This window comes from Suricata suricatta, chromosome 15 (assembly GCF_006229205.1).
Source record: "Suricata suricatta isolate VVHF042 chromosome 15, meerkat_22Aug2017_6uvM2_HiC, whole genome shotgun sequence".
Taxonomy (NCBI): Eukaryota; Metazoa; Chordata; class Mammalia; order Carnivora; family Herpestidae; genus Suricata; species Suricata suricatta.
Window position 1 is genome coordinate 77,915,561 of NC_043714.1, and position 10,711 is coordinate 77,926,271.

Consider the following 10,711-nt stretch of genomic DNA (forward strand, 5'->3'; position numbering starts at 1 on the left):
CGCCGCGGAGCCACGCCCAGCCCGCCGCGGAGCCAGGTGAGCGCGCTTCCAGGCCACCTGCGGCCCCGCCACGGTGGGCGCGCCCCTGTCGCTCACAGAGCCGCCGCTTGAGCACCTGGCCCTGGCGGCCAGGGGGACGGTGTTTCTGAATCCCACAGGGCATCGTCCACACAAAGCCGCTCCTTCGGGACCGCAGAAGGCAGTTGATTTGCCTAATACATCGAAACAAATACAGAGAGTCCAGTAAAATATCTTTCAAATGAATGAACAAAACAAAACCTCAGGGAAAAAGGCCTTCATGAAACAGACAAGCAATCTGATTTCAAAGTAATGGTCACAGAGATGGCCAGCAAGCTCGGGAGAAGAATGGATGGGACAGTGCAGACTTCAAGGAAAAGATAAAAAATACTAGAAAGTACAAAACAGAAGTCACTGAGTGAAGACGACAATAACCAACTGAAAGACACGCTACAGGGGTTCAAGAGAAGATTGTGGGAGCAGGAAACGGAACAGTCAGCTGGAAGGCAAAACCACGGAACCCAGACACCGCAGCAAAAAAGAAAAAAGATGTTTAAAAAGTGAAGGTAACTTGAGGGAACTTTAGGACAATATCTAGTAAAATAACATTTGTGTCATGAGGATCCCAGAAGAAGAGAAAGATCAAGGACATTTCTCAGAAGAAATAAGAACTAATAATCTTAAAACTTCCCCAACCTGGGGAAGGAAACAGACATCCAGGCCTGGGATTCCCAGAAAGTTCTAAATAAGATGAACCTAAAGAGATCCACGACAAGGCACGCTATAATCAAAGTGGTAAACGTTAAAGAGAGAATCTTAAAAGCAGCAAGAGAAACACAGCTTGTTACGTGTAAGGGGAATGCCCTAAGGCCGGCAGCCTGGATGGCTCAGTTCAGTGTTCAACCCTTGATTTCACCTCAGGTCATGATCTTGTGGTTCATTAGTTCAAGCCCCATGTTGAGACAGTGTGAAGCCTGCTTGGGATTCTCTCTCTCTCTCAAAAATAAAAAAACTTTAAAAAATTACTTCAGGGGCGCCCGGGTGGCTCAGTCGGTTAAGCGCCGGCTTCGGCTCAGGTCATGATCTCATGTTTCGTGGGTTCAAGCCCCGCATCGGGCTCTGTGCTGACTGCTAGCTCAGAGCCTGGAGCCTGCTTCGGATTCTGTGTCTCCCTCTCGCTCTGACCCTCCCCGCTCATGCTGTCTCTCTCTGTCTCAAAAATAAAAAAAACATTAAAAAAATTTTTTTAACAACATGCAGGGATGCCTGTCTAGCTCAGTGGAACATGCAACTCTTGATCTTGGGGTCGTAAGTTTGCACCCCACGTTGAGTATAGAGATTACTTAAAAATAAAATATGTTTTAAAAATCAAACAACAGGGGCACCTGGGTGGCTCCGTGGATTAAGCATCCGACTTTGGCTCAGGTCATGATCTCACGGTTTGTGGGTTCGAGCCCCGCGTCGGGCTCTGTGCTGACAGCTCAGAGCCTGGAGCCTGCTTCAGTGTCTGTGTCTCTTTCTCTCTCTGCCCCTCCCCTGTTCACACTCTGCCTCTCTCTGTCTCTCAAAAATAAATAAATGTAAAAAAATTTTTTTAAAGAATCCCTCGCAACCCAAATAAAATAAGTACATTTTTAAAAAATAAAAAAATAAAAAAATAATAAAACAACACGCAACTGAATAACCAATGAGTCATCAGATAAGTCGATGAAGGTATTTTAAAAAGTACTTAGAGACAAATGATAACAGAAATGTAACATGCCACGGGCGCCTGGGGGGCTTAGTTGGTTAAGTGTCTGATTTGGGCTCAGGTCATCATCTCACAGATTGTAGGTTTGAGCCCCGCATTAGGCTTCACACTATCAGTGTGGAGCCTGCTTGGGATTCTCTTTTCCTCCCTCTATCTGCCCCTCCTCAACTTGGACTTGCTCTTTCTCTCAAAGGAAATAAACTTAAAAAAAGAAAGAAAGAAACGTAACATGTCAAAAATCTAGGGAGGCAGCAAAAGCAGTTCTAAGAGGGAAGCCCACGCCGTACAGGCCTGCCTCAAGAAACAGGAAAAATCTCAAACAATCTAACTTGACCACCTAAAAAAACTAGGAAAAGAACAAACAAAACCTAAAACTAGTTGAAGGAAGGAAATAATAAAGATAAGACTGGAAATAAATAAAGACCAGAAAGACAATAGAAAAGATTACTCTTCTCTAAAAAGATATAAAACCTACAGAGCTTAGCTAGACTAGCGGGGGGGGGGGGGAACAGAGGGGCCAAGTAAGTAAAGTCAGAAAGAGAGGTTACAATTGATATCACAGAAATACAAAGGATCATAAGAAACTACTATGAATAATTAAATGACAACAAATTGGACAACCTAGAAGAAATAGATAAACTCTTAGAAACATACAATTTTTAAAGACTAAATCAGGAAGAAATAGAAGATCTGAATATGCTTATTTCTAGTAAGGAGATTGAATCCCAACAAACAAAAGTCCACTAGTGAATTCTACCAAGCATACAAAAAAAAAAAAAATTTAATACGTATCCTTCTCAAACTCCTCCAAAGAATTGAAGAAGAGAGAACGCTTTGAATTCCTTTTATAAGGCTAGCATTACCCTGATACCAAAAATAGACAAGGACACAGCAAAAAAAGAAGAAGAAGAAGAAAGGAAGGAAGGAAGGAAGAGAGAAAGAAAGAAAGAAAGAAAGAAAGAAGAAAATTACAGGCCAATATTTTTTTATAAACATAGATACAAAAATTCTTCAAAAATAAACAAACATTAAAAAAATCAACGTCGACTTGTGTACAAAATTCTCAACAAATTGGATATAGAGGGAACATACTTCAACGTAATAAAGGCCATATATGAAAACCTCATGGTTAACATCATACTCAATGGTGAAAAACTGAAAGCTTTCCCTCTAAGATCAGAAACAAGACAAGAATGTCCACTCCTACCACTTTTATTCAATACAGTATCAGAAATCCTAGCCATAGCAATAAGGCAGGATAAGTATATAAAAAATATCCAAATTGGAAAGAAAGAGGTAAAAATGTCACTATTTGCAGATGACATGATACTATATAGAAAACCCTAAGGGTGCCTGGGTGGCACAGTCGGTTGAGCGTCCAGCTTCGGCTCAGGTCATGATCTCATGGTTCATGAGTTTGAGCCTCGCATCGGGCTCTGTGCTGACAGCTCAGAGCCTGGAGCCTGCTTCGGATTCTGTGTCTCCCTCTCTCTCTGATCCTCCCCTGCTCACGCTGTCTATCTCTGTATCTCAAAAAAAAAACAACAACAACAACAACAACTATATAGAAAACTCTAAAGTCTACATCAAAAATGTGTTAGAACTAATCAACAAATTCAATAAAGTTGTAGGATACAAAATCGATTTACAGAAATCTGTAGCATTTTGTGTGTGTGTGGCATTTCTATATACCAATAATGACCTATCAGAAACACAGATTAAGAAAGCAATCATACTTATAATTGCATCAAAAAGAATAAAATACCTAGAAATAAGTTTAATCAAGAAAGCGAAATCTGAACACTGAAAAACATGAAACACTGATGACATAAAACTGAAAACAACACAAAGAAGTGGCAAGATAGCCCATGATCATGGATTGGAAGAATTAATATTGTTAAAATGTCCACACTATCCAAAGCAACCTACAGATTCAATGTAATATCCATCAAAATTCCAATGGCATTTTCCACAGAACTAAAATAAATACTTCTAAAATTTGTAGGAACCACAAAAGATCCCAAATAGTCAAAGCAACCTTGAAAAAGAACAAAGCCAAAGGTATCATGCTCTCTGACTTCAAACTATACTACAAAGCTATAGTAATCAAAACGGTATAGAATTGTCATAAAAACAAACAGACCAATAATAAACTGAGAGCCCAGAAGTAAACCCACACACATATGAACAATTAATTTAACATGAAGGAGCCAAGAGCATACCGCGGAGAAAGGACAGTCTCTTCAATAAACGCTGGTAGGAAACTGGACAGCCACACGCAGAGGGACGAAACTTGACTACTATTTTACACTATAAACAAAATTATCTCAAAATGACCTAAAGACTTGGATGTAAGAGCTGAAACCATAAAATTCCTACACGAAAACATAGGCAGTCAGCCCCTTGACATTCGTTGTAGCAATGTGTGTGTGGATTGGACTCCAAAGGAAGGGTAACATAAAGCAAAAATAAATGATATGGGACTACGTAAAACTAAAAAGCTTCTGCACAGCAGAGGAAACCATAACCAGAAAGAAAAGGGAATTCACTGAACAGAAGACATTTGCAAGTCATACAACTGATGAGGCGTTAATATTCAAAATATATAAAGAACTCACAAAAAATAAAGAACTCCTACAACTCAACAATAAAAAAAACAAGCAACCTGATTTAAAAAATAGGCAAAGGATCTGAATAGCTATTTTTCCAAAGACATACAGGTGGCCAATAGACACATGAAAAGATGTTCAACATCATTAATTATTATGAGATATCACCTCACACCTGTTGGAATGGGAGTGTCAGACGCACAAGAAATCACACGTGTTGGTCAGGATGTGGAACAAGAGGCAATCTTGTGCACCGTTGGTGTGAATGGAACTTGGTGTAGACACTGTGGGAAACTATGGAAGTTCCTCAAAAAATTAAGAACAGAAATGCCACGTGACCCAGCGACTCCACTTCTGGGGGGGTTATCTGAAGAAAACAAAAATAATAATTCAGAAAGATGCCTGCACCCCTGTGTTCATAGCAGCATCTACAATCATCAAGATAGAAACAACCCAAGAGTCAATCAGTGGATGAATGGATAAAGAGGGCATGTACACACACACACACACACACACACACACACACACACACCATAGAATACTACTCAGCCAGGAAAGAAGAATGAAATTTTGCTGTTTTTTGATAACATGGATGGACCCTGAGGGTATCATGCTACCTGAAATAAATCATGACAGAGAAAGACAAATATATGATTTTACTCCTGTGGAATCTGAACTAACAAAACTCACAGATACAGAGAACAGACTGATGGTTGGGGGGTGGGTAGGGGTGGGCGAAGTGGGTGAATGGTTCAGTTGTATGGTGGGGATGGTGGTCTTCAGGCAGGGGTCACTCCGTGGTGTATACAGATGTCGGATATATAAGGTTGTGCACCTGAAACTTCTCTATAATGTCATCTATCCACTTTACATCACACTGAACAAAAAGAAAATTCTTCAAGTTGAAAGGGAGTCACCTCAGATGGTCATTGACGTCCAGTGTCTCCATGCGGCCGGCTGTGCCAAGACTTCCATCCCAGAGGACTACAAACTCAGGCGCTGGTGGTGTTGTGAGTCGTTATGGCTGAGGCAGTGGCAGAGTAGCGCGGCCTCCTGTGCTGGGAGAAATCCAGGACCCGCTGCCGGCTGACCGGAGCGCTCCCCTCTGACGGACTGCGCTGGGGAGCCTGGGTGCAGACCCCCCAGGTGAGGACGCCCCACCTTGCTGGAAGAGCCTGGGGGTGTCCTCACCTGCGGGGGCCAGCGCCGGCTGCCACAGGTACAAACACTGCCTGCCCTGGAAGAAGCGGGGTCCAGTTGTCATCCCTTGGAGTTTGAACTGGCCCCTCTGCCTTGTTTTGCCCAGAAGAATGTGGTAGAAGTGACAGCACGCCCGCCCGCATAGCCCGTGACCTTGAGAGGCCCGGCAGGCGCAGGATTTCCTGGAGGGCTGTGGGACCCGCTCACTCTGGATTTTGACCGAAGGGCAAACAGCATTTATTCTAGGAGGTCCGCGAAGTCTCGGCGAGAAGAGCAGAATGTGTGGCACTTGGGTCAGAACCTGCTCCCTCCCGGGCCCTGTTGCACCACGAAAGCTCCATCCTGACAGGGTTTAGCCAAGAGCGTGGGGACTTCCCTTCCCGCACGCCCCCCTCCTCCCCCGCTGGCACTCAGCCCTACATTGGAGGATCCACACGGGGCAGGACAAGCTCAGGCTGCAGCGTAAGGCCCGGCTGGTGGGGATCTGACTGGTGGCATCGCAGGCTGCACACAGTGGGGCAGCAGACCTCACGGAACTGAACAGCCTCGACATACAAACTAACTGACCACATAATAAAAAACTGAGCCCCTGGACCAACTGACAAACAGCAAGATCAACGAGCCTGAGGAGGGGCTGTCTAATCACAGGCCAGTCACCATAATAGCTCATTCAAACGTCCAGTTTTCAGGGCGCCTGGGTGGTTCAGTCAGTTGAACATCCAACTCTTGATCCCAGTTCAGGTCATGATCTCACAGTTCATGAGTTCGAGCCCCAGATCAGGCTCCATGCTGACAGCGCAGAACCTGCTTGGAATTCCCAATCTCTCTCTCTCTCTCTCTCTCTCTCTCTCTCTCACTCTTTCTCTCTCTCTCTCCTGCCCCTACCCCACATGTGTTCTCTCTTCCTCAAAATAAATAAAAAACTTTAAAAGAATTTAAAATGTCCAGTTTTCAACAAAAAATCAGGAAGTGTAGGAAGGAAGGGGACGTGCTGCCTAGGAGAGACAGGTTATGGAAACTGTTTCTGCAACCCAGATCTGGGACTTTGCAGAAAAAGACATCACAGCTTTGCTTAGGCGAGTGCCCGCGAGCGGCGTGGTGGTGGGTCAGGGGCGGCTCTGCGCTGCTGGCGCTGCACGGCCACCCGGGCAGCAGTGACCCACGGCCTGGATCCCGCCCACCCAGAGTTCCGCTGCTCGCGCCTCCACCCTAGGCTCACCCGGGCTTGCTGTACGACACTGGGGACCCGTGTTAGAGCCGGTGGCCTGTGGCAAGGAGCTCACGACCCTGGGACTCAGCCATCTTCCCGAGTCCCCGTCAGTCTAATGGAAAAGGGACAGTCTGTGGAGGGTCCTGCACACTCCCAGCTGACTGTTAGCCCCCGAGGGTGGGACACTGTGGGGACACCATTGGGACATGTCTGTGCTGTCCTCAGGCGTCAGGGTGTCTGGGGAACGGGCTTCACTGTGAAGTCATGAGGCTCACCCTCCTTCACACAGCCTCTCCCAAGGTCACGTTTTGTAAAATTCGCGAAAGTAAAAGAACCCCCGTCGGTTACAGCTCTCTTCCTGCTGCTTGAGCCGCTGCGTCCCTGCTGATGCAGCTGGAGGCACACCGCTCACCGTGTCGAGTTGGGGACACGTTTAGTTTGGGTTTAGTGGGAACAGTCCCTTCCTGGAATGGTCAAGCTATTTACTGCTGTCATTCTGGTGTAGAAATGGCTTCCAGGGACACACCTGCCTCCCTCTGTGCCGCGGGTCCCGACACGTCGGGCTCACGGAATTGACTCATGAGTCATCAATTCAAAAAATATTCAACGTCATCTCATCACAAACAAGAAAACCCTAAAAGTCCTGAAATCTTAGGGCTCATGTGTGAAACAAATGACGGAGGCTCCTCAGATTTAACAATTCTAAAAATTTGCAAAATATTACCCACGAGAGCCAATTCCTGAAAACAACGTTTTTCTAAGCTTTAATAAAAAGAAACTTTAATCAAATGTGTTAGAAAAGAGACTGAATTATCTTCTCTCTATACAGCGTGAAAGCGTTGTCATCTTTTAATATTTTGATTTAAGTAATCTCCACACCCAGCACAGACCTCCACCTCACGACCCCAAGAGCAGGAGTCGGGGCCTCTCCCCCACGGAGGCCAGTGTGCAACAAGGAAGCCTCCTTGGTGGTGTGCGCACCTGCTGACCGACGGTTGCCCGAGGGGACCTTGGAGACGGCACTTTCCAGTGGACACTGACGTCTGACCTCATGCTATCTCCAATCCAGGCTCCCGGCAGGTACGCAGGGTGCCTTCAGAAAGCCCAGGGCACAGTGGCGGGGGTGTGCATTGGCCAAGTCATCATGTCCATTCGTACCAAGCTGGAGACAAGGAACCTATCTATGATTGAGGCCCCACGCAGGGCCAAGTTCAAGTTCCCTGGCTGCCAGAAGATCCACATCTCCAAGAAGTGGGGCTTTACTAAGTGTAATACAGACGAATCTAAAGACAAGGTGGCTGAAAACGGTCCATCCGAGATGTGAGGTCAACGCATCCCCAGTTGAGGCTCCTTGGACAAATGGCGGGCTCTGCCCCTCCCTATTCATGCCCACCAAGAAATCCTACTTCCTGTCTAAATAAACAAAAACAAACAAACAACTCTCCCCACAAAGCATAAGGGAAACGTGTTAGAGAAATATTTCAGGAAGATAACTCATGACATTATGTTGGTTTTCTGTGTTTTGTGATATTAGCGACACTGGTCAACTGTAAAAATTTATGTTAGGATTTCTTTTGTCACTCCATTCAGTTAATTTCATGCATACGATTTTGTCTTCTCTTTGTTGAAAACAGCACAATGCAGGAAAGAGTTAACACAGCGGGGCTAAGGCTCTCCTTCCTTAGATGTGCTCACAGCGTTAGCTGGCCTCTGGGAGCTTCAGTTTCAGGAAGGTTCTGCCGTTCCCTGAGAGGGGCTCACTGAGCCTAACTGAACAAACAGATGGGGGTTATGCTGAACTCCTGACTTCCTGCTAGGCGTCAGGAATCGGGCACCGACAGGACCAGGCCCCCCCCCCCCCCCGCCCCGTGAACGCCCTGGGGGCTGAGTGTCCAGTGAGCTTCCTGGTGGGCAACCTCCCACACACGCTGTCAGGCACCTGCTGCTGCAGAAATTGGGAGTGTCCCTGACTTTGCCACAAGGCTCCTTTGCTGATTTTGATTACTACCCATTCTCTGCAATAAAGCCTCAGCCACAAGTTCAATAACCTGTGACAAATTCTACAAGTCCTCCGAGCAAATCACTGAATCCAGGAGTGGCCCGGGAGCCCTGATACTGCTTGCAAATTTGTAGGAGTGTGAGACCCCCCAAACCTGGATCTACCCATGGTTGTAACACAAGGGTCAGAGGACCAAGGGGGCAGGAGCGGCCCCCTAAACTGGAGATGCTGCCGGGGTGCGGGCAGGCGTGGATGGAAGACTTCCGCTGAAGGACACAGCAGGGGTTCCACTGATCTGGCCAGAAGAGCCACCACCCGCCACTTTGAGCTTGGGGCTCCTCGGGCCCAGGACCAACATTACTCTGACTGTCCTGGGCTACTGCTGTCCATGCTGTGCAATCAGGGCAGGACACGTGGGGACCGCCGTGGGGTTTCCACCGTGTCAGGAGCCAACCACTGCAATGTTGACCCATAAGAACAGGGACACTCTGAGCTCAAACTGCTGAGGGAAAAAGGCCCAGTCACAGCGTCAGTAACCAGCTGGATCGGGCGAAGAGCTGCGGGTGGGGAGATGCCTGGAGGAGGACGAGCACAGCCTTAGACCAGGGGAGGGGGCCCAGCGGGGGCGCGGCGCGGCGGGCCGGCTCACAGCCTTTGTGCCGCACTCACCTCAGAGACCACTGCCTGGAGGTGACACTGGGCTTGCGGGACTCGGGCTGCTCTTACTACAGTGTGTCCATTCTGCCTGCTTTTCTTACTGCCTGACGTTAACCCTGCTTCTGCTGTGGGGCAGGGGCCATGTCCCCACCCTGTGAGCCTGGGCAGACTTTGTGGCCACCTTGACTCATGCAGTCTGTTGGGAAGAACACTATGTGACTTCGGAGACTAGGTCTTAAAACACCGCACGTGTCTACCTTGTTGATTTTTGAGGTCACTGTAGAACTCAAGCGCCGGGTTCCCGGGAAGCAGGGGCTGCAAGGAGAGGCCACAGAGAAGTGTGCCGTCTCACAGGCCCACATGAGACCCTGGCCAACAGCCAGCACCACCACTGAAGACGCAGGAGAGGAAGCCAAGACCACACCTGTCACGATTCACAGGGACCACAGGCAGGAAGGACCCCAAGGGCAAACCACCTAGATGAGCCCAGGCAACCCTCTGGACTGCAAGGTTTAATAATAGAATTATTTTCTTGTTATTCGAAGTCACTAAGGTTACACAGCGAGAGATAAACAGACATGCAAGCCCTACTCAACCCCTTTTGGAAAGGGTGAGGGTGTTGGGGCCCAGTAGGCCAAAAAACCTCTCACAGAGTGACCGTTGATGGCACTGCCACCAGGACACGGGAGATTATACATGTGACCATTGCTGGCTATGCCTCCGGGGCACAGGAGAACGATTTGGGAAGTTGCAGAACAAGTCCAAAGACTGTGAAACAATATTTGGCTTCCTGGGCCGCACTTGTGGCTTCTGTTTATCCTGTTTATGATTTTCTCATGGCTTTGCAAAAAGACATATACCTTTAAGTTTTGAATCAACTTGGGTCAGTTAGTGACACCAGCTTTCCCTTAAATTATTTTTTCCCAGCTCATTGCCTGCTGTTGGGGGCAAACACAATCCTCTGTCTAAAATTAACTTTTGGGGGGCGCCTGGGTGGCTCAGTCAGTTAAGCCTCCGACTTCGGCTCAGGTCAGATCTCACGTTCGTGGGTTTGAGCCCCGCGTCAGGCTCTGTGCTGACAGCTAGCTCCGAGCCTGGAGCCTGCTTCCGGTTCTGTGTCTCCTTCTCTCTCTGCCCCTCCCCCTCTCATGCTCTGTCTCTCTGTATCAAAAATAAATAAAACATTAAAAAAAATAAATAAATAAAATAAAATTAACTTTTGGGATAATAAGCTTCTTGCCCAGACATAACTGCTAAAGGGCCTTGAA